Source organism: Canis lupus, chromosome 1 (genome assembly GCF_011100685.1).
Source record: "Canis lupus familiaris isolate Mischka breed German Shepherd chromosome 1, alternate assembly UU_Cfam_GSD_1.0, whole genome shotgun sequence".
In the NCBI taxonomy this organism is placed as follows: domain Eukaryota; kingdom Metazoa; phylum Chordata; class Mammalia; order Carnivora; family Canidae; genus Canis; species Canis lupus.
The window spans coordinates 4,236,025-4,260,893 of NC_049222.1; the positions used below are offsets into that span (position 1 = coordinate 4,236,025).

General features: G+C 46.9%; 1 protein-coding gene and 1 long non-coding RNA gene across 3 annotated transcripts in view; both read right to left on the reverse strand.

Moving 5' to 3' along the window:
• The window catches only part of TSHZ1 (teashirt zinc finger homeobox 1), a 77,904-nt gene that overhangs the window by 36,974 nt on the left and 16,061 nt on the right, over positions 1 to 24,869 (reverse strand). The gene's annotated exons all lie outside the window — the stretch shown is intronic.
• LOC111092553 lies at positions 3,627 to 10,113 on the reverse strand. The gene is made up of 3 exons (XR_005353313.1): positions 8,975 to 10,113; positions 7,964 to 8,102; positions 3,627 to 5,557 (listed from the first exon to the last, which is right to left on the reverse strand). It is a non-coding gene; the product is annotated as an uncharacterized LOC111092553 (long non-coding RNA).

Here is a 24,869-nt window from a genome sequence, read left to right on the forward strand (position 1 = left end):
AAATTACCATAAGACAATAAAACAATATTTGCATAATCCTAAAGGTTGGAAAACGCCTTTTAAGCATTACTTCAAGGCAGAAACTATGCAGGAAAGGACCAGTTAAACTACATAAAAATAACTCAGTCCATCAAAAAAAATGCCATAACCCAAGGAAACACATAGTGCTGGTGGGGCTGGAAATGTACACAGCCTTCCCAGAAGGCCAGTTGGCAGTATATGTACCAAAATAATTTAAAACAGCCAAAACCTTTGACCTAGTAATTCTACTTCGGGGAATTTATCAAGGAAATGATGATACTATTGCCAAGATATACATACAGAGATATTAATTACACAGTTGTTTACATCTGTGAAACTGAGCAAGAACGAAATTTCCAATAATGGTTGATTTCTAAATTAAACTGTGCATGTCAATAAAATGGGATGCTATACAAGCACTGAAAATGACAAAGCAGGTCTGTATCACATGGTAAATGTTATGCGATAAAAAGCTATAAAACAAAATATGTAGGAAGAAATCACTTTGGTAAAAATACATGTAAAATACTTATATGTATATATTTGCATAGGAAAAGATCCAGAAGAATATACACCAAAATATCAACTTTGGTTATTTCTAGAGGATATGATTTCAAATAAGCTTCATCTATTTTAAATTTTCTTTTTCTCTGTTCAGGTTGTATACATAACTTATATATATATATAATATAGATCATATAGATATGTTTTTATATATATATAGACACACAAATATCTCACTTGCATAATCTCCAAAGGTAATAGAAGAGGGCAAAAACACCACAAACAAAAAAAACAAACAAAACAAAACACCACAAACTAATTTTTAATGTCAAACCAAAGGGTTTGCTACTATAGAGATACTAGAAAGAGGACTGAACATCCTTATTAGAGCTTTTTGAAATCAATAAAAAAATAAACAAAGCAATAGAAAAATTGAACAAAGGTGAGCAAAATTGATTTGAAAAGGATTTTTTTCTAATAAATACATTTGTCTAAAAAAATATATGGAAAACCATTCACCCTCACTTGGAACCCAAGATATGCAAATGAAAACAATGTGGGGATACTATTTCAAAGCTACTAGATTGGCAGAGGACTAGAAATACCTGTGTTGGCAATGGCTCAGAGGCATGAACATCTCCATGCACTGCAAATGAAAAGATACCTTGATGTATTTTGAGGACAAGTTTGCAATAGGTACCAAAGGTTGACCAAGCAATGTCAAGTCAAAAGAAAAAAAATTCATTAAAGAAATCATCATGGGGATCCCTGGGTGGCGCAGCGGTTTAGCGCCTGCCTTTGGCCCAGGGCGCGATCCTGGAGATCCGGGATCGAATCCCACGTCGGGCTCCCGGTGCATGGAGCCTGCTTCTCCCTCTGCCTGTGTCTCTGCCTCTCTCTCTCTCACTGTGTGCCTATCATAAATAAATAAAAATTAAAAAAAAAAGAAATCATCATGAAAATGTACAAAGTAATGTGTAAAAAGCTATTCACCATTTAGTGAGTAAATGGTGGATAAATACTACCATTATCCCATTTCTGCTAAAAAAAATTTTATATATATATATCTGTAGAGGCAAAAAATCCTAGAGAGTTTTAGATAGGATGTTCATAGTAGCTACATCTGGGTAGTCATGAATGATGCCTTTTGGTTTGTTTGTTTAGCTGTATTTTATAAATTTTCCACATAACATGAACACTTGCACATAGAAGAAAAAACTTTTAGTAATATAGGAGTTAATTCTCCATAATGGTCTCTCAAATTAAAAAGATAAATTAACAATAATGGGCTTTGCCAGTAAAAAGAAGAAAAAAAAATAGATGGCCAGTAAGAGTAAGGGAATGCAAAAAGACTGACTACAATGGAAACAGAGGGTGGTCTGAAGGACTTGTAAGTTTTGAACTGCTACACTCAAGTGCAGAGGCCCTTCCCCTGCAAACACTCCCACATCCAGGGCATGTTCAAGAGACACCCCAGGGTGGGGGTGAGGGGTGCCCAGTCCCTCACCTGCCACCTCAGCCACCCAGCCTGCCTGGGTTCATTCTGCTTGTGATACACTGAAGGAACCCCACTGGAGCCCACCTCCATTCCCCATCCCTAACTGCATGCTTCCAATATGCTAGTAACTCTGAGTCACCCCATTTGGTGATTTAGTCACAAGTCATCTCTGATACAAAGATGCACAAGCTCACTAAGGAACTCACACTCTGGCGATGAGCTAAGCCTGGAGCCATAAGGTGACCAAGGCTTCTGTGGAGACCAAAGAGCTCTACGGGCCCTTCCGTTGAGGGACTGTTGTCTCAGTGTCCAGGAAGGAGGGATCTTGGCAGAAGAATGGGTAAGACTGAATGATCCATTTATTCGTCAGCTGGCTGGCTGTCCATCCGCTCCGTCACTCACTGAAAGTGTACTCGGGGTCTGCTGTGTGCTGGGCACCACGCTGGGCAGTGGAGGTGCAAAGGGAAGGCAGCTCCAATTCCAAGCTGTCCTCACACCAGCAAGGAAGACAGAGCACAACAGGGCCAGACTCCGGGAACAGAGGTGGGTGGGGACTGCCAGCAGCGCAGGAGGGGAAGACCCCTCAAGTGGCAGGAACCCAGTCGGGGTAGGGGGCTCCGAGGGAACAGAGTATAAACGCGAAGTCCGGGATTGGTGACTGATAGATGAAGGAGCAGGAAGGAGACCCAGGTGGAGCGCAGGGCAGGGCCCAGGGCAGAGCAAAAGCTGCTTCTATCCCTGCCCCTTCACTTCAGAGATGGAGGAACCGAGGCCTGGGCAGGACATGCTAATCTCTGGAGGACTCACATCTGGGTTGTAGCAAGAAACTCAGGATTCTTGACCTTTTCTGTGACCATGTTGCCGGGGACCACTGTGGGCAGAGCTACAGGCGGACTACCCTGGAGAGGGATATTTGAGCAGCTCTCCCAGCATTAAGTACTGGTGACCAAGTAAATGTGGGGATGTGGGAGGTGAGGGGAGTCCCCTGCAGAGACGTGCACAAAAGCCACATAACCAGAGCTGGAGATCCAGGAAATCTGGAACGTGGGGGAAGGCAGGTGCCAAAAAGACTGTGAACTTTCACCCTCAAAGAGAGTCCAAAGAGAGAAGTAAGGAGGGCGGCAGCAGAGCCAGCAGGGATCCACGGCCACTGAGCCCCCTACCCAGATGTCCCCTGCCCCTCTCATTCAAGGAGCTGCAAGCATGGGCGTGATCCCCTCCCCACTGGAAAGCATGTGCATCCTCCAAAACAGAAAGGGCTTGTCCTTAGGCCCACTTCTGTGTGACTCTACCTGCTTCTTAACGCACCAGATTTCCGAATCCTTGCTCCTGCTGTTATTTCTTAACTGTTTACAAAGAAATTCTCAGCCTGATCGATCACATAAGACTTAGCAAGGAATGCAGACGCTATAGAAAGTAATTAAATTATGACAGTTTGTGAAGTTGGAGACACTAGACCAATACGACCGCATTATTAACAGGAAAAATATAATTAAGTAAATATATACATAAATATATATATACCATATTTAATTGAGACACTAGCTTCCTATATAAAATGGACTCTAGATGAGAAAAAATACATTTTTTTAGAATTCGTGGGGTTTTTAAAATTTTTTTTACTTCAATCCTCCATTAATATGGGCCAATTAACTGTCAACTGTATTTATAGAAATAAATGGATATTTTTAGTTTCTACATTTCTGAGTTCATTATTACTTACCCTATCTCATCATAATAAATAATCTTTGAATTACATGTAATGACAAAGGAGTACCTAAACAATCCTGAATTAATGCCTGAAATACACACGTGAAGATGAGCATAAAAGAAACATGTAGACAAACACCTACTATTTTCTACACTGACCTAGGGGTTCACAGGCTTCTATCACATTCCACATGAAACTTCATGCCATGATATTTCTGAAGGAAAAAAAGGCTTCATTAAGAGCCAGCAGAATTATTCAGTCGGACTCCCAGTAAGAATTTTACACTTGAACAAGAATGCAGCCATTTAAAGCCACTGATACGGTGATGAGCCATGATTCGGACCCTCCATGAGCATGATGGAAGTCCTGTCTGTCTGGGGGGGGGTTGCATATTTTTCAGGGCTAGAAAAATTTTTGTAAGCTGGCATCTATTTTTATATCTATCCTCAAAAAATTAGTTCTAGGTGGTTTCTGTTGTTTAAAAATTCTTCCCCCCCCCCAAAAAAAAACCATATTTGACTACTGCCCTTATCTTTTTATCTTAGAAAACAGAGTTCTATTTTTCTGGATTTTAAATGCAACCGGAAGCCTCGGGTTTACTTTCACTTTGTCTGCACCGTGGCTCTGAATAAATAAAATCCTTCGCTATCACCCTTTTCCATTAAAATGAACAGGAAGCTTAAAAAAAATTGTAAAGTCTAAACATTTCAAATAAGCACAGCAACAAGTACATTTAATGATAAAGTTACCCCTATTTTTCACACTTCAAAAGAAGGACAAAGCTGTTGTCTCACTGTTCCGTGGGTGTGTGGCTACTCCTCTGTTCCTCTAATTATACTAAATACAGAGAATATTAGCAAAATTACAGAAAAATGGCATCACCCCTGTATCAGAAAGCTGCTTTCCCAGCACAGCCCTAACGATGCAGGCACCGGTTCTCACAAACACCGGGAGGGAAAAGTTGCTTCCCGAAATGAAATTTCAGAGGATGATTCTTTTCAGAGTAAGATAACTTAAGGGGCAGAGCAATCTGGGCACTGAACCTCACATCTGTTTTAAGTCATACAGGCCATTCGATCTTGTGGGTTGTGCAATCTGCTATTCAACCAACTTCCCACAGAAGCCAGGCGAAAGGGCATCATCCTCCGGAGCACGGGCGCGGCGCCCCGGCCGGCCAGGGAGAAGCGGGCCTGGGCAGCCCCGGAGGAGGAGAGCCGGCAGGCCGCACCGCCCTCCCAAGTGGCTCCGAAAACAAGAAAGGAGGTCAAGGTCACAGCCACAGTGCAGACTTCCAGCACTTGCGCCACGCCACGCGCTTCATCCGTCAGAAAATGCTGGTACCTGGTGAAGGTGGGGAGCAGGCATGGGGCTCACGTGACGGTCAGAACAGAAACTGGGAGCTAAGGGCCCAGGTGGGGGGGTCGGCCACAGCCACCCAATGCTCTCTCCGACGACGACACCGTGTCTGGGCGCCTCCATCTGCTGGAGCGAAGATTATGAAGAAGCCACATATACCGCCAAGTTACTGCGGCCTCAAACTTGGAATAAATCCTCCGGTCCCTTGCTCGCCGCAACATCTCCAAGCAGAGCTTCAGTACTCCATTACTGTGAATGTTCTTTGGCCCACAGCAAAAAATATTGACAAAATTCCACTTTGAAGACAGTTATTGTCTCTGTATACTTGATAGCAGCCTTCAGAACTTCACCTGCTAGCATTAAATTCTTGAGTTTGGAGGAAAGGAGAGAAAATTTGCCACATCTCAAGCTCTTCTGCTGTAGCAGCAGCAGATCAAATTATTCTTTCAATTAAACTCGTTTTGTGCCTAAAAGAACAAAAGGCCACGGGTTTTTAATTCCCCTCCTCTCTCTCTCTCTCACACACACACACACACACACGAAGAATCAAAGCTATCACCTCTTCTAAACCCCGTGACTCGGACATGATCTAAATGGCTTAGTATGCCTGGATAATACAGCTCATAAAATTAAATCTACTATCAGAGATTCTGGTAGCATTAATTGTGTGCTCTGAGCTCACAGGCAAACGAGTGATGGGCAGGTCTGCATCGGGGCACATTTTGATGGACCTGATGAAAGACACATTCTCTCTCTCACACACACTCACACACACAGACACACACACACACCCCCATCCAGGTCTGTGTACCAACACCACAGAAGTCTGTGAGGCCCCATCAGGGTCTGAACAGAGATCTGGGACTCCCAACATCACCCCCACATTCCTGAAGCGAGAAGGGGACACCCCAGGAAAGCCACAGCGCTTCCTCTTCTTTTGCCACGTGACACGCACGTGTTCTTCACATTGCCACAGGCAGAGAGAGAGAGAGAGAGAGAGAGAGAGAGAAAGCCCTGCACACTACATGCATCTCAGCCGACTTCCTGCCAGAGACCTGGATCCAGTCTTTCACAGGAAATGCCCAACTAACAAATGCTCTGGGTTGGACTTTCTCTTCAAAACGTCTGGTTTAAGGGAGGCAAAATTTGAAACGCCCATCTTGGTGGAATACTTCTAAGGGAAGGACGCCCGACTGGCTGACGGGTGCGTGGAGAGGATGTGGGCACACGCTCACAGGGATGGGCTGGGGAGCTCTCCAGGACACAGATTCTGTTTCAAAAACTGTCGTAATAGAAGTCAGAGACAAAGGCCAGCTGAGACTCAACACACAGAATAGTCAGGACACCTTGTAGAAGAAAACCTAACTTTTTTTCTGTTCTGGTTCACACAATGGTACACAGCTTTATAGAACCTGGTGTCATAGGCTGAGTGACATGATTAGGAAGCATTGATGACAGGACAGGAATGACGGTCACAGTCCCATATCGGAGGAGCTGTTCCCTGCGACATCCACAGATGAGACAAGAATTTCCCAAGCTTGGAACACAAATTCTGTTGTTTCAGGAAACAGACTGTATAGGGCCAAAGGGGGCAAGTCTCGGAGATAAATATATAAATCAGAATAACACTAGAGACCGCAAGTCCAGATGTTCTAGAAAGTCTGTGGGCTTACGGTCATGGGGAGGAGACAGTTCAGGTCTAGATGAGGAAGCCTGACAAGTCCAACCTTCCCTTCCCAGTGCAGCTTCACACGTTTAAAAAGAGAGCACAAGGCAGCACCATGAAGGCTATGAAGGACTTTTAAATATCAATATAATGGCCTAAAATTAACTGTGGCGTCACCCTAAAAATCCAGGGTTCTGGCTAATGCCTTCAGTCCACAAAGAGAGACCCCCGCAAAGCATGTGAGCGTTTATTTCCGTAGCCCTGGGTAGGCCTGGCTGCCTTCCTGGATCCCGCGTCTCCCAGCACCAGCGTGACACTCACCTCCTCCCTGCCCCACCGTCTTTCACCTAAAGGCAAAAAGTAAATCCGGTTTCCCTTCACAGATTGTAGGCCTGGTTTTAATTTGTGCAATAGTCCTTTCGATAACAATGCCTAGTTAAAAACATCCATTAAAAGTCTGTAGCAGGCATTTAATGGAAGGAAAATCTAATAGGGTTCCACGGCAACTCCTTCATTAACTTTTAAAGGAATTCTCTCCTCTGGTGTTAGCAGAGGCGCACGCGTGCGCAGCCCCGGGCTGTAGGGACGAAGAGAGACAGACGGGCCGGACAGACACACGGGGAGGTGGGGAGAGTGGGGGATGGGACACGGAGGTCGAGGGAGCTTTCCCCTATTCAGGGCTGGCCTGTTAATCTTGGAAAAGGATGAGGTCGGAGCAGCTCTGCTCTCTCAGCCTCCCTCGCCGACGCCCAGGAGGCCCAGACCGGCCTTCCTAACTAGCCGCCGTCGCCGTGGGCAGGTTAGAAGCGAGCCTCCGGGGCCCCGGCGCTGCGGCCAAGGTCACACTGCGGCCATGGGAGCGAGGGACAGCCGAGCGCGGCCTCCGGCTGTTAGAAGCAAGCCCGACAGAGGCCTGCAGAGGGGAAGGCCTCGGGCCGCGGGGCCCTAAGCTCTGACCCACGCAGGCTCGGCCTCCTTCCGTCAAGCGAGGACTCGCGAGGGCGCCCCATGGGTCCCGCCGGGCCCTCCCACATGGGACCTGGGCACCGGGCCTGGGGGTCACCCGTGGCCATCGGCCAGCGGGGACAAGGTAGCCCTGAGTCCTGGCCTCTGCACTCCTTCCTCCGCCTCAACGAGCTCCACCACCCGCCTCTTTCCCAACATAGAGCCTCATGATCACTACAGTCTTGATTTATCAGAAACTTACCCTGTCTTGTTTTATTACGATTTCCTTTCTGTGCTCCGGCTCCCAGGCTGCGTGGGGTCTGAATGGTGCGGTCCTAGCCCTCTTCTTTCCACCAGCCCTGCCACCTCCAGGGTCACACATTGTGTCACACCTGAAGAGCCTGCACCCAAGACCCATTAATAATGTTAAGAAAAGACAAAACCATTCAAGTTAAACTCAAAGGAGAATGGTGTACACAGAACATGGATTAAAAAAAGGAAACTTTTGGGGGCTCCTAGGCTAATTTAGGATCAGTTATTGGCAATTTATGTTGTAGGTGAAACTATAGGGTGTTTGTCATTCTTCTAAATCTGAACGCTCCTCAGCTATTCCTATTGAACCTGCTAAGAAACGTCACTGCGATGGGGCACCTGGGAGGCTCAGAGGCTGAGCGTCTGCCTTTGGCCCAGGTTGCGATCCTGCGGTCCTGGGATCGAGTCCCACATCGGGCTCCTTGCAGGGAGCCTGCTTCTCCCTCTGCCTGTGTCTCTGCCTCTTTCTGTGTGTGTGTCTCTGCCTCTCTCTCTCTCTGTGTGTCTCTCATGAATAAATAAATAAAATCTAAAAAAAAAAAAAAAAAGTCTCTGTGAACACGGCCACTACTCACAACCAGGAGCTAGGCAACAAATGATCGCCTGATGCAGAGGTGATACACACATCTGGCCAGAGGTAAACTGGCAGGCTTGCAAGGCCTATGTTGTCCCTGAGCGGCCCTTAAACCCACACCATCCTCAGAAAAAGGGGTCCACCAAGACCCCTCTCCCCTCCCAGACACCATGCACCCAGGACCACTCTCCCAGGCCCTGCCCCCAGGTCTGTCCTGCACACACTGGCAGCCCCAGCGTGGCCCCCCCAGGGTGCACCCCCACACAGCAGCACCCAGAGCCACTGCAAGGCAGAGTGACATGTACTTGGCAGTGAGGCCCCTCCATGGGAGAAGAGACAGCACTGGGAAGGAAAGGGTGAGAGCTACAGTATGAGGGACAGACCTACCTTGGCAGCAGGCAGGAGTGGCTGGGAAGCCACGCAGAGGGTGGTGAGACCCAAGCAGCCATGACCTCTGCCCTTCAGCACCACCTTCCATTTGAAGTGGCTGCCCCCTGCTGAACCACCTGCACTCCTGCACCACAGAATCTCACAAGGACCGCTCCATTAGCACTTGCCCTGTGGCTTCCGGGCCCGACTGCAGGACGATTCCACGGCTCAAGGTGCCTCCGAGGGTGCAGCACATGGCAGCTGCCCTCCTGACTAAAGATGAGACACGATAACCCAAATCAAATGGGAGGAATATTTTGTGATTCAGTCATCGAATGTCATGGAAACAACACTCAATGTGACTAATGATCCACTCATTTACTGACCTCTATGCATCTCAAGATGTTTCAGTGAATCACAGCATTGCAACTTTCTTGAGCACAAGCTATTTGGGGATCCTTCTTTTGTATCACCCTCCCTGATGGTAAACTTGTGGGCTTCCTACAGCTGAGCAGTAAACACCCACCTGTCAGTACAAGGCCATGAAGACGGGTCCATTCCTTCCTGTCACTGTGGGACTGGCAACAGCCACACTCAAACCACCATATGGCCAAGATGGTACTGCTAGTCATTCATTATCAACAATCAAGACGTTGGTTACCAATATCTACTATTTACAAAGCATCCAGAGCATATACATGACTCATGGAAGGCTACCTCTCTACCACCAACCTTCAATAAAAGCTGTTGCCCATATGATAAGGCATAATTTTCTCCTACACTGGGAAGAGTAGGCCCCCCCCCCCCAAATTCACATCCTCCTAGAACTTTACATCGTGAATCTATTCAGAAACAGGGCCTTTGTAGATATAACTGGTTACGTTGCAGTGAAGTCATCAGATTAGGATGGTTCCTAAAGCCAGTGATGGGTGGCTTCAAACCAGAGGAGACAACATGCAGGCACAGAGAAGACATGCAGAGAAGAAGGCCATGTGACTGGGGGGCAGATTGGAGGGACACGGTCAGAAGCCAGGGTACACTGGGAATTTCCAGAAGCCACCACAGGCTGGAAGAGTCAAAGAAGGATTCTCCCCAAAGCCTTCAGAAGGAACACAGTCTTGCTGACTCCTTGATTTCTGACCTTTCACCTCCAGAACCATGAGAGAATGAATTGTTGTAACTACAGGCTTAACTATTAAATTCCCTCTGGTTTTAATTTTTACCTCTTTGTTACGAGCTTCACTGAACAAGGAAGACATCAAAGAGGTAAAAGAACCACAGGCAAAATGGGAGAGATGCGAGTTGCCCAGTTTTACAATGAAATGTGGCATGTTTAACATCACAGGGTACTATGCCACCTGCAAGCACACACCTCCACAGTCCCTGACCCGAGGAGGAGGAAAATCTGTCAGGGTGGACCTACCACTCTGGTCTCCATTCAGTAAACTAGGTGGCCAGCCGATGGGGCAGAAGAGCCAGGCCTTGGCCAACAAAGCCTGAGCTGCAAGCTCGTGACACAGGGCTACAGTGTGTGAAGGGGAGGTAAGGGGACTGAGCATAGCTCTTCTAAGTCCCAGGAGTGTCACAGGACTGTAGAGGCAGACCACCCACCCCGCCCCAGAATCTGGAACCCACGGATCCAAATGTTGCACGACACTCAAGCTGCATCCTGGAGAGGTGACCCGTGTCCATAGGGAATGCGAGATGCTAACTACTGTTCTCAGCATCAAACACAATAAACATTCAATAAATATCTGTTGATCAATAAGAGGGAAAATCTGTCAGTGGAACAGCCAACAAGGGAAGCTACCGCCAGCCAGGGTGCGTCCTGCCTAACGGGCGCAGGTGCCAGAGCAGGCGTCACTCGAGTGCTGTCTTCCCACATCAAAACAGTCACTTAAAACCGGAAAACACTCAGTAAATGAGCCACTGTTCTGAATGCATTAATCTAAATAGCAGGTTTGACTGGCTGTTAAAAATTATTGAGTGACTCCGAAGATCAAAATTGAGTAGGTTTGTGTTTTGTGATGGTTACAAAATTGTGGGATGGGATCTTTTGTTGAAGTAACTTACAAGAGGGGAGAAGAGAAAGCACTAGAACACAGCGAGTGCCCCTGAGGAGGGGAAGGCTCTATACCCAAGCAGGATGCTGCGCACTACCTCGTACCAGGGGTACTCCAGGCTAGCCCGCAGGAGGCTCCCATCAGGGCAGGCGGCAGCGTAGGAGACCACATCTTCATCCAAACAGGAATCTGTGGTTTGGGGTCGAGGCTGGCAGGGGAGGGGGGCAGGTAACACATGTGCGCACGGGGCCTGGCACCATGTTCTCAGCAAAGAACAGCTGATGTGGTGCCATGCGCGGGACATGCGGTCCAGGGTTCGACATGCAGGACAGCAAGATTCTCTGGGGATCAAACCATTCAGGTAATCACAGGACCTGAGCCTTCTGTAAACCACGAAGCTTCTCAGGAAAGTCCTGACTCCAGAAGGTTGACACACATTTTCTAAACAAATTCCAAACTTGGCCAAAAAAAAAAAAAAAAAAGCAATGCCTCTCTCTCTCTCTCTCTTTCTCTTTCTCAAAGCCAAGTCATTGTCCTTGAAATTTGCAGAGTTATCACTTTTGAGGGGGGGGGGGAGTGATGTGCCTGAAACCATGAAGGAGAGAAAAAGAGGGGGCAGCCTTTAAAGAAACCCCCCTACTGGAGACAGCAGGACGCAAGCTTAGGTTTGCTTGGTGAAACTACAATTCACTTCTTCAATGTTAAGCCCTCCAAGGATATTCCTACTTCCTAAGCTCAGAAGTGCACAGCTTATCTGGAAAGGGTCAGCTCTACCCAATGGGCTCGAGCCCGGGTATCAGGCCCTCGGACCTAGGGATGTCCATCCTGGCGATGCAGAGCCAAGCAGGGCAGGAAACAACTGCCACCACCACCCCCGCCGCCCCAGATGCACAGATGTCCAGAAACTCTAGGTTTTCTCAAAACAGGGGAAACAGACACCAAACTTTCCCTCCCTGTTGTGCGGAGAGCACCCTCCTCCTAAGTCTTGCTTCTCAGCCTGTCATCCTTCTACCTGAAGGGCATATATCCCGGGCAGGGAAGAAGACAAGGAGACTATTAAAACAAAAAAGGAACTGAGACTTTATTCTCAAAAAGATACTTTCAAGAGAGTGAGAACTTTCTTACAGCTGGCAGTTTAAGATGAAAATTTCACTAAGCGAATTAGAAATTAGAAATTAGAAATTTTCATAAAAATTTATTTTTGAGAATTTTCCAATTTTTATAATTATCCCGTAATTTTGGGACGCTGAAATGACGTAATGTTTTGCCTGACAACATGTGCTTCTGTACAGAATGAGCTCCTGGTCAAGGCGTCCATGTCCGTTCCAGAATGAAATAATTACAAGGCCACGCTTTTCAGGGAATGCCAAAAAAAGTTTCTTTAAAGAGTTCAAACGAGCTGAGATTTGAGGCTCCCTTGAAATTTTAATCACAGAAAAAAATAATAATAAATAAATAAAACGTTAGTACTGAGATATCAACTATTCATTCATTCAGACCATTATCTCATTAGACAGGGCTCAAAACGGGGGCATTTCCAAGACGCCCCCAAGCCCCGGGGCCCCTTGCTCATCCCAGCCCTTTCTTAGGTCCCAGGAATCCATGTGGCCTCCAACCCTTTGCATGTAGGACACTACCCCTGGGGCCTTGTCCCTGCTCCCCACGCACATCCCCCACACACACACTGAAGAGGCAGCAGATGGCCCGTGGCGGCTCCAGATTCCATAAGGGGAAGAAGCTCAGTTGGCAGCAAGTCACAGGTTTCGTGGACCCCACCCATCAGACATAAAAGACCCCCTCCCATTACCCATCCTGGAGGAATGACAGGATTATCTGTCTGAGCCCAACATGTAGAAAAATAGCTGGGTCAGGAACTAATTGATAATAATTATGTTATTTTTCTGGATTTTGTCCTGTTCTTTGGGGTTTTTCAGAGTTGGTATATGCTGCCATTTTCCTCCTCATCCTAGCCACCCTAGTACCTAGCTTTGTGTTTATAATTTCATCCTTTTATTCTTACGAGGCCTCCCCTCAGAAACACCTGGCCCCTCTGCCCAGCACTGGACTCAGCCCACCTGGCCTCTCAGACAGGCAAGTGGGTCATTCCCTCAGCCTCTAATGAAGCCCGTGGAGGCTCAAAGCCCAGCCCCTGCCTCTGAGAAGTACTTCTCCCTCAGGCTCACCCAAGAACACGCAACTCGGTACAGAAAGCAAACTGCTGTCCATGTAGGCTTTCTCCCCTGGAACACTGTGATTCAATGATCCAGTTGGCCAATTCTTAGAAATCTTAGGGCACCCGATGTGGGAGCTACCTATTCGGCATCTGTACTTTGCCAGTGGAGTTTGATAGCATGTGGGGGTTGGGTTCGGCAGCTGTGGGATGCCCAGGAAAAGGGTCACAGGCATGATGGGGCCCCCGGCGCCCCATCCTGATGGCACATATCTGCTGCCACCTTGCACACCTGGGACTGCAAAGTGCAAGCCACCAGCAGGGAGCTTGGGAGAGTAAACAACAAAGTAAAAAATTGTTCAAGAAGCCTTCAGATAAATTAATAAGTGAGACACAGGATGAGTCATTTTGAAATGAGGAATATTTCTAAAAACATCCCTAACCTTTTGAGCTTGATGTAATGGATGTCATCCAGTCTCTCCTACAAAATAATGTTGCAGCTGTTGGGGAAACAAAAACAAAAAAGTGTGTGCACATACATAGGCATGTACACATGTATGCATACACGGGAGAGGTAGGATTTGTGTTCTTACTTCATATGTGCAGCATGGCAGCAACAGGAAAATTCACGAGTGAGGACTGGAGCCACCCCAAAACACAGCCTTCCAAGGAGGACAGATCTCAGGGATCCTCTGGTACATCTCCCCAGCTTTGTACCTGAAGTCACTGCAGCACCCCGTTGTAGCAGGGATGACCCAGGCATCCAGAGTTCCGTTTCCTACACCCCAACAACCACAAATACTCTGCAAGATGTATGGCAAACGCTACCACACAACATATGGATGGATGGCTTCAGAGGTGAAGGAATCAGAACTACCTGGGCTTAGCCTAGAAGACCTGATTCTGCACCACATGACAATCTATGTGACCTCTCTATATTACCTTAAATTTGGTGAGCTTCACTCTATATGACACAGATATGAGTAAGATCACTATAAAAATTAAAGTGCATATTCCAAGTGTACAGGAATATAATAAATTCAGTCTCTCTCCAAATATTTATGGAGCACCTGCTATTTCCTAGGCACAGTCCCAGGTGCTGTGTGTATAGCATGAAGCTTAAGTTATAGAGAAAATGTTCACTATTATGATTATTTTTATTATCATCAGATTTTGCCACTTGCAAAGGTGCACTGAGAAGAACGCCAGACTTAATCTTTTAAGACTAATAATTAAATTTGTCCCTTAAATATTTTTTTATGATCTAACATTCTAGGCTCAAATACAACTTTGGGTATATTATTGTAAAGGATGCACGGGCTGAGAGTAGGCTCTCGACCTTTCTGTCCAGCTATACCCCCTTCCCCAGGAAGAAGCATGAGGAGGACACAACTATGAGGTAGTATGTGTTAGACAGATGAGAACTTGCTAAAATTGGGTCTGCACAAAGATCCCAGACCACCTACCTACCTTAGTGACTCCAGAAAAGGTCAGAGAGAAGAACGTGTGAGCACCACATACCTGTCAGATGGGAAAGGACTGGAACACACCAGCACCCCTGGAACATCAGCAGAGCCCTGGGTGGTGGGTATTGATTGTCAGGGCCCTGGGTGGTGACTGGCAGGGCCATGAGGTGGTGATCGGCAGGGCAACTGGGTGGTGGCCGTCACTTCCAGGATTTAAAACATGCACACTATGTATTACACAGAATTTCTACATAAAGATGTAGATGCAAGGGTCAAAAAAGTGGAATCTGAAGAGAATATGACCAGCATCCAAAACCACAGCAGGGAGAGTGTTCTTCCCACCTCCAAATGGAACAGCGGATGTGTAGAGGCCAAGCCATCAGAGCAGACCCTGAAGGAAGCAGAGAAGCTGCTCTACTGCCCCATGGCAGAGGCAAGCACCGGATCAGGGTTGAATTATGTAGAGGCAGAGAAGAAAAGACAGCTGAGATAAATCGGGAAATGGATTTTTTGTTTCCCATATTCAATCCTGATAACATTTATTTCATTACTCAATGAAATTTTTACATGCACAGGATGCATAATAAAATATTTTATATAAAGTTAATATTGATAACCACTTTAGTTTTCAAAATAGTCTCCCTATACCGTGAGATTCATTACCTCAAGGACCTTTTTAGTTATTTTTCTCTCCCAAGGACTGTCTGGAAACAAGCAGGTCCTCAAAATAGGTATTTATTGGATAAATAAACCAATGAATGAACAATTGGAGAAATGAGCAAATGAACTCTATGAGATAGGAATCTGTGCCAGTTACGGTAGTCCTGAGAAGTCGAAGACTGAAGGAAAGATGTGGCCTCTCTGAGGGTACAGAGCCAGTTGGTTTTGGTGTAGAGACTAAAGACTCTCAAGTGTTCTCTACCCAACAGCATTGATGCACAAGCAGGGGGCCCCCCAGAAAGTTCCAGAAAGATAATAATGAGTCAGTAACTCAAGTCCACATGTCAGGAAGCCAAAAGAATTATGTTTCACGTCAATATTTATTTCTTATTTACTCCCCCACCTTATTCCAAGAAGGATTTAAGGTAGCTTGATTTATGCTCAGGAAAGCCCCACTGAAGCTCACTTTCCTTCATGTGAGGGGCTGTGCGTCAAACACGTCCGTATGCGGGCATGGTGCACTAATTACCCACAGCGACTGGAAGTGGGGGGCTGTGGCACACACCTTCATTACGACAAAGTGAAAGAAACTAGTAATTATCACTCAGGAAAAAGCAATTTTTCAATATACAAACTCTTTCGATGTGCTGGGCCTACTGAGAAAATGAAAGAAAAGGTACTGCAGACAACACAATATCTAAAATTTATTTTAAAAACCACCTAAAATATCACAGAAACAATTTGTCCCTTGAGTGTTTTATGAACAGCAAACATGAGGAGAAAAACATCTTTTTCCTGATACCTTTGAACTAAGTTTATAGAAATGTGTGTGTATGAATGTGTCATACGTAACAGAAAAGCTAATGGAAATATGAAGAACCACACAGCATTTTCTTAATTTCAGCTGGTAACCAACCAACTAGCATAAAAGCACAATAATGAAGGCCATCTCATGTACAAAAAATACAAAATTTAATGGGAAAAAAAACCTTTCAAATAACCGCACAAAAGCCCTGGCAAAGCAGTTATTACTCCCAATGCATCACTGCTACTCCATCGTCCGGAACTATATTTATTATGAATTATTAGATTTTGGAGCAATTGTCCTCTGAAGAGCTCAAGATACTACAAAATAACTTCTAAACTGTGCACAAACTTTATGAGGAACAGCGAAAGTGTCACTGAAAATTGGTGGAGGGGGTGAAGAGAGACATAAATGGAGAGAGAGAGCCAAGGATAAGAAAAAGAAGCGGCTGAGGAGAGGAAGAAGAGGAGCCAGGGCAGCCAGAGGGAAGAAGGTGTGCAGGGAACCAGTGACTGTAATTTCATATATCCCATAAAGGCCCCGCAGAGCTTCCTTGCTTCTCGCTGGCCCCCCAGTCTGGCTCTGGTTGTCCTCAGCCAGCCCTGTGGCCAGCCACCTGGTATTCACGGGCGGTACACCAGCACACAGAAGATCCCCCAAACCCACAGAATATGTCTCAGCTTTTAGGTAGATAGGGGCCCTTCTAAAATTAGCAACTTCTCAAAGATATTCCATGGAATACGAAAGAGAACAAAGCCCCAGGTGTAGCCTTGCATTTCAAAAAGCTTTGAAAACCACAACCAAAAAAAGAAAAAAAAAAAAAAAGATGGATATATGTATGTGTACAAATAACCCTACACTCAGTGCTTCCAAAAGAGGGTTTTTAGAAGTATTTTAAAGATCAATTAACCAATCCTCCCAACTGTCTGCATGAAGTTTTACCAGCCATTGAGCTACGTCCTACGTGGGGAGCAGGGCAGGCACACAGGTGCTCCATGTAACAGCACTGAACGTACACTGTTCAACAACACAAAGCAAGAATAGTATTCCTATGTGAAAAATGTGAGCAGGCTCAGTATGACTCCTTGAAAAGGAAGCTTGTTTACCCAGTTCCTTAAACTCCAAGATCCTGTGAACTATTGCAATGCTCTACTATTGATCCACCGGGCAGACTCAATCTATATCCCCAACAACCCCCCAAAAACAAGAAAGGATCCCAGCACATCAGAGATCCTCGTGTGCTAGTGCTGGTTATCCAGATACAACAGACCTAAGGTGACGGGCGCTGCAGTGTATTTCTTACAGAGGTAGAAAGACTGGCAAAGCTCTCCATGTAGCATCATCACTATTTATAGATGCACCACAGAAATCCACATTAAGGCTGCAAGTGTCGTTGCAAGGCAACAAGGCAAGTTTTCCCCTTTTTTCTTCTTAAGTAAACTGTGCTTTACTACTAATTCCAGGTTCCCCCACAAAGTGAGAAAAGATGGTCTCTGACAAGATACACGAGAACCTATTGGGAGTAAAACATGTTCCTATAGTTCAAAGTTTTAAATAGATAACCAGGTAGGGCTGGGGAGGCTGCAGGTATGAATATCACTTTTCTGTATGGATGTGGGAGGAAGAACTCCAAAGAGAACTCCTACAACACAGTAAAACAGGAGGCTAGCTCAGGATTTCCCAACAGCCAGGTCCCGTGAGTTGCCACCAAGCCCCAGGCCAAGGGCAGGTACAGCTCCAGAGACGGGCAACCCCGTGAGGTGGGGTTGTGTGTTAACACAGACCCTGATTCCTCCCGAAATCCAAATAGGTCTGAGAACTCAACAATGACTCCCGACTTCATGGGGGCAAATCTAACTTGATCTGGGTCCACCTGACCTGAACAGACATGAGTGTATTTATGGCTTATTCACCCAATGTAGTGTGAATAATCACACATTTGGCTATAGAATAATTCATGTATCTTCAGGCTGAGGATGCTGTAAAGTATACAATATGTACACTGAATTTCCTTTCAAAAATATGAGAAATCCTGATTTCTGGAACATATCTGGCCTCAAGGACTTCAAATAAGGGGTGGTAAGGGCTCCCTCATCCTTCCCCATCTGCAGTCTAGTGTCAATGGAGGGCTCTCTTCAATTTTCCTGGAGTCCAGTATAGACCCGGTATATGAGAAACCTAAGTTGGAATATTCTTTTCCAACATGCAGAACCATCAATTGGAAGTAGTTTCAGACCCTCAGAAATACCTGCCAAGGGGTGCCTGGGTGGGGGGCTCAGTCAGTTAAGTGTCTGCCTTTGGCTCAGGTCATAATCTTGGGGTCCTGGGATCGAGCCCCCATCGGGCTCCCTGCTCAGACAGGAGCCTGCTTCTCCCTTCTCCCTCTCCTTCTCCTTTTCCACCTGCTCGTGTTCTCTCTCTCTCTCTCTCTCTCTCTCTCTCTGTCTTTCTCTCTCTCTCTCAAATAAATAAAATCTTAAAAAAAAAAAGTAAAAAAAAAAACACCTGCCAAATGAATAGACGAAAACAAAATAATTGATGCAAATGGAGTAAGGCAAACCTAGTTCTCAAATTAAACTTATTTTACACTTTCCAAAATACATGCTAAACATCGTACAGCCACACGCTCTAAATATCCACCAGCATACCTAATAGAAACCACCCAGGTAAATCTGAATAAAGAAGATACTGTTCTATGACACGTAGATCCCCAAATTTGGCTTTATCGATAAAAATTATCTCTGTAGTTATGTTATAAACCCAACCGAGAAACAAAGGAAGAATTCCTACTTGGAAGGTTCACAAATAATGGAAATCTTGCTCCCATTACTAAAAATAGGCTTTACTCTGCATTTATTTTCCTTACTGGGGCTAAGCTTTAAAGTCTTGTGAGAATCTAAAATTACAGGCTACAGGCAGGTAACACGGTTCACACAGGAGCTCGCAAGCTACTGATACCCAGAAGGTTCTCTCAGGGTCAGCAACACTCCAGAGAGATTCCAGATGTTCCAGGGCAACCAATAAAAGAGTAAGGCCATGGGGGAAGTCCTGTGTTGGGGAAGCACCAGGCCAACGGCCCCAGAAGACACACAGGCCAGGCAGATGCAGACACTTCAGTGATGGCAGAGGTGCCAGGGACGGGCAGAGGCCCAGTGTCTGGTCTAGGCTGAGCAGCATGAGGGCACCGTGGAGGGCACCAGCGGGCACAGTGGAGTGGCACTCCTGGGAGCCCTCGCTCCAGAGCCTGCCAAGGCCCCCCCCAACAGGACTGAATGTGCATCCCACCTCATGGCACCCAGGCCCACTTGCAAATGCTACCAGATTGGAAGCCAGCTGGGGCCACACACTGAGAACTCCCTACCAGCGAACCGTGTGTGTGTATGCGTGTGTGTGTGTGTGTGTGTGTGTGTGCACGAATGGCTGAAATACTATAAACCATGTAGTCCTCCCATCCCCTGGTGGCAGTCACTTGAAGTTGCATGAATTTAGGGGGGGGGAACCCCGTGCTTCAAGGGCATGTTCAAGTTTCCATTCCAGGAATTTCCCATCCACTCCTTTGTTCTCTTTCTTTTTCTTTCTTTTCTTTTCTTTTCTTTTCTTTCATTCTTTCTTTCGTTCTTTCTTCTTTCTTTCTTGCTCTTTTTCTCTTTCTTTCTTTCTTCTTTCCTTTCTTTCTCTCTCTCTCTCTCTCTCTCTCTTTCTTTCTTTCTCATAGGAGCCAGGCAGGCAGGGCTCTTGCTCCAACACCCAATGACAGGGCAGTCAGGGGAATCAGGCAAGAAAGACGACGTCTCCTTAATTTTGCACACATGATGTTTTCAACCACTGAGGTCATACCTGCGTGTGGTGACTGACAACTTTTCAGCTTGATTCAAAGCAAACAGCTGCTGGTTTGATTGCCTAGCAACTACAAACTGACGGATGACCCTTAAGATGGATAACTACCATAAATCACCTCATTCAAACGCTCCAAGAAAAAAAATTAAAAAACAATGGTTTTCATGACATTTGCTGCACTCCATAATGTGCCGTGATAAATTTGGCCTCCTTACGGATGCACAGTGTTGGCTGCACAACTTCTGCCACTGCTGTTGCTGCCTGCTGGCTTCCTGGGCGCCCGGGGCCCCAGGGAAGGTGTGTGTGTGAACATGCCACTGCTGCCGCGTCGGCCTCCAGGGCTCCCGGCCTCCAAGGCTCCCGGCCTCCCGGGCTCCTGGCCTCCCAGCGCCACCAGTGCCCAGCTCCCAATGCATTCAGTGCCCGGGCTCCCAGGGCAGCCAGTCCAGGCCCAGGCTCCCAGCACATCCAATCCCCAGGCTCCCAGCACATCCAGTCCCCAGGCTCCCAGTGCGGCCAGTCCCAGCCTCTGGGGCTCCCAGTGTGTCCAGTCCCAGGCTCCCAGCACAGCCAGTCCCAACTCCCCTGCACAGCCAGTCCCGCAAGCAGGCAGAGTGGTGCGGGGCCACTGGGCAGGAACCGGGCCACCTCTCGAACACGGCAGAGGACCCCATGCACTCAAGAGGCTGCGGCAGATCCGGTGTGACCATGTGACCTCAGCCAACACCATGCACGCCATTCATACACACGGGATGGACTACTTCCTGTTTGCAGACATTTCAGATGTTCCTAAAAGGCCAAGAATGTGGTTTTAACTCACAAGTAAACACAGACCTGTCCACCATGAGAAGACGGATAGAGATCTTGGCGCACACCTCCTGTGACACATCCGAGGTCGGCAGAGTCCCGAGCATGCCTGCCCAGGCAGGGCGGTGAGGAAAGGGATCCCTGAATTTTCCAGGTCTCTGTTCACCACCCTGTAACCCAGGGCTCGCCAGCAGGGCCTACAGGCCTTCACGCCCTCCCTGTGTCCCTCTCTCTTGGTTACACTGGACTTCAATTTTCTTCTTTTCAGGTTGCATCGGTGCTGTGAGGATGGCTGCTTCCAAGAGAACCATCCCATGACCAGACGTGGGCCAGTGGCTGGAAGAGAAGAGGGCCCCTGTCTCCCTCAGGTCCCCACTCACCTGTCATGGACGGAGCCGGCTCTTGTACTGGGTACTGGGCACGCTCAGCCAATGAATGAGTGGGAGCGGAGCGCTGGGCTAGCCTCCGAGGGCAAGGGGACCCCAGGGTCCTGCCCGCACTGAGCTTGGTGACCCAGGGACCCGGACATAGCACTGAGCAGCTTCAGGCACAGAGATGCGCGGCCTCACGGAGCCGGCACGTGACAGGTGTTACTGTCGGCTTTCGCATTTGCCCAGGCAGACTGTGCACCCTCCAAATGCTGAAAAGTTCCCCAATGCTAGAAATTATTACTTTCTGCTCAGTAGGCTGCATGAATGCCAGGACCTGCCTATATATTTAAAAACGCAGAGGGGGCGGGAAGGGCCTACACTCCAAGTCACAAGCGGCATCATAGCCACAGGGGCCGGTGGTGGCAGCCCTGTGCAGATCAGTGTGACCTGGCTTCACTAGGCAAGCCTGGCATTGGGCCTCTGTGTCAGGCCGGCACGGGGATGGCAGGGGTAGCTCCCTAGCACCTGCCTGGCCCAACTCCTCCTCTGGCCAACCCTCCACTCGTTTTTAGGAGCCCCCCCTAACCATTCCACAAGCCCAAACATCGCTCTGAAACAGAGCGATGAAATAAAGCAACATCAGCCATGAATAAAGTGAGTTTAAGGGCAAAGGAGCCACGACCCCAGGAGCTGGTACTGCCCACCCAGAACATCTCAGAATCAATCAGAAGGGAGTCTCCCCCGGCACCTGGGCACATGCAATTACGTGTGAACTTCTGGAATCCACACCCCGAGAAGGAAGAACATATTTGCCAGCATGTCCAGCTCGACAGTTTTCTAAGAATAGAGATATGAGAACCAATCTTTGGAAGGTTCCACGTGTGATGCTCCCATCCTGGGCAGTAAGCTCCTTAGAACTCTCAGCTGAGCGAACATCAATAACGGTGCCATACTGAAGCAAAACGAGAAAGACCAGTATTAATTAGGTGAACAGGCCTGCTTCTCTTGCATATGCTTCCACCTTTAGGCATTTAGAGATCACCACGCATTCTCCCCAAAGCTTCGTGCTCCCGACAAGGAGGACTTCCAGCTTCTTTGGGTCTCACATGGAACAGGCTGCCCTCTGTTGCCGTTGGGAGAGGTGAGCTGGCTTCAAATGCAGGGGGGTCCTTACTGTGTCCCTGATAATGGAGAGTTCTGGGGCGCATCTCAATTTCTAATATTTTCGGGGTCCCAAAGGATAAGGAAGATCCGGACAGCGAGCTTTAATGCATGTTTGCGCGGCCAAAGGCGGTGGCACCGCGCTCCATGGGGGTTCCACCTGCACCCTGACTGTCCTCGGCATGGGGGCCGGGGGCCCCCTGAACAGGACAGGCAGGCATGCTGTCCCTTTAAAACCAGAAGGCTTGTTTCCTTTCTGGAAGAAAAGTAAATCACACTATAGTGAGTTGAGCTTTGAAAAAAGCATCCATCCATTAAAGTTCATGGATTCGCGTTTCCAGATTGTCCCTCCCCTGGCTGGGTCTCAAGTTACAGCCTTGTACAACCCAAGTCTAAATAATATTCACCATGATAAATGGCACCATAACTCCGATATCCACAATCAATCTTTGCTTTAAAGATACATCCATCTTCAATAATGTTGATGGGGATTCTGTAAAATGGGAAACGTGACTGTTTTGCCGACCTCGTGACAGTGGGGGAAGGAAGCTCTGAGTGATGGCTGTCAGCTCACATCTGGCTGCAAAAATAAATTAGCCTTATGTAGACAAATGAAGGGCCAGCTCTGCCTAGGAAACAGCCACTCCTGAGCAATGGCTAATTTATAGGACTTCTTTCTGGAAAGTTCCTGGCTGAGGCAACAGTCTGCTTAGCTATCTCTTTAAATGATATCTGAAGCTGTAAATAACTTCAGTACTAGGAACTATACAAAGTACAAAGGGGTAGGGATGAGAGAAACAATAACTTTTCTCACGTTCTCACACATGATTAAAATGCAAAACTCTTCCCTTCAAGGGGGAAAATAAACATTTTAACCAAAAGCTTTGATATTTTAACACTATTCCCCTCTGGTGCAACCCCCCCCCCCCCCGCCCCTTTTCACTTTTTGGTTCCCTTCTGGTGCTTGTGGGACTCATCTAAAAAGTAAATAATCTGAGGGTGAGGGCAGCCTTTTCTTTGCATTTGGAAAGAAAAAAAAAAAAATATATATATATATATATATCCTTTTGAGCAAGTACAAGACCCGAACGAACCGACTTTCCCAGGGCAGGAAGGAGATTACAGATTCTAACAGAGGAGATACATCTATGGGATTTTCATAGGTGGTTTTCAAAAGTAGCCTGGTTTTGTAAAAACACTTATGAGGCAGGCCCTAAAATAAACAGAAGAGCAAACTTTTGCTGGGGAGGACAGAAGGGAAACCCTATCCCTGTTCTTTATGTCTCTGACCTTGTGTCACTGAGGGAGACTGGGAGCTTGAATTCTTAGAGTCCGCGCTGGAGGACAGGGGCAGAGCAAGGCAGACGCACTCTGTGGGGTGCAGGGACTCAGCAACGTGGGGCGGGGGGGGGGGGGGTCCCAGGCGGGAAGAGCCTTGCACTGGGGTCTCAGAGCCACTCTGGCAGCACCCGGCAGCAGTTGCTGCTTGCAGGCCGAGGTGGGGAGGGTTAACTCCGTGAAGGTTGAAGGACTTACAGTAATGCTGTGAAGACAGGAACATCACAGGCTTTCCTGGCAAGGGGCTTACAGAGGGTAGGAGGGGACTGCAAAATGAACTCTCTCAGGCTTTGTCGGCAGCCTTTCCCAAGGCCCAGCCTGGCCCCTTTGATAAATGACACATGTCATTCTGTCACAGCCTGACAGTGCAGCTGGGAGGGCTGGTGATGTATGGCTCCAGTGAAAAGGAAATCAACTTTTTGGCACCGAGTGAGCCTGTGCCCTGTATAAGGATTTTGTTTCTCAAAAAGTGAAAGATAGACTTAGGATTAAAAAAAAAAAAAAAAGTTGAAAAACAGATTGAACGACAGCTTACACTTAACATAAATTAACTCAGTAATGGCGAAATGTGCTAGCCTGTGATAAATAAAAGCTACATTAGTCAATTATTAATCACACTCTAACTTGTAGCCAGAACCCATGACTTAAATCTGGGGCCTGAGCTGCCTCACAAACAGATAAGACAGTGTCTGATAGATGTCTTCCAGAGGGCAATCAGGAAGGAATCAAAGACTCAGTGGGTTCACCAATGGGAAGGGGTGGAAGGTTCTAGAAAAACAGAGGGGCTTAAGTAGGGAAGAGGGAAAGACCCATTCCTTGGAGACAGAATATCTACTGACTGCACAAGGAAAATTAAATGTAACAACTTCATCCAAATACTTTTTCCTATCAGGACTTAACTCCCTCTGAATATTCAGGGCATTTGTGGGCTGCAAACAAACCTTTGTACTTGTATCTATCACTTTGCCTTGAAAACATGTTGCTAGTTTTGAGCCCACCCAAACACACACAACTGAGTTACATCTTTTAAATCTAATCCCTGGGGATTTTCCCAGAGCTAGCACTTATTCCCAAACTAATTGTTTACCACAAATTATCATTTTAAGCCTCATATTTTACCAAACGAGTTGACATTTGACATTCACTCAGAGTGAAGTGCAAATCTTCCTCTCAATCAAGTGGCTCTCATGTGGCTGGACTCTAAACAAAAATGCCAAAAAAAAAAAAAAAAAAAA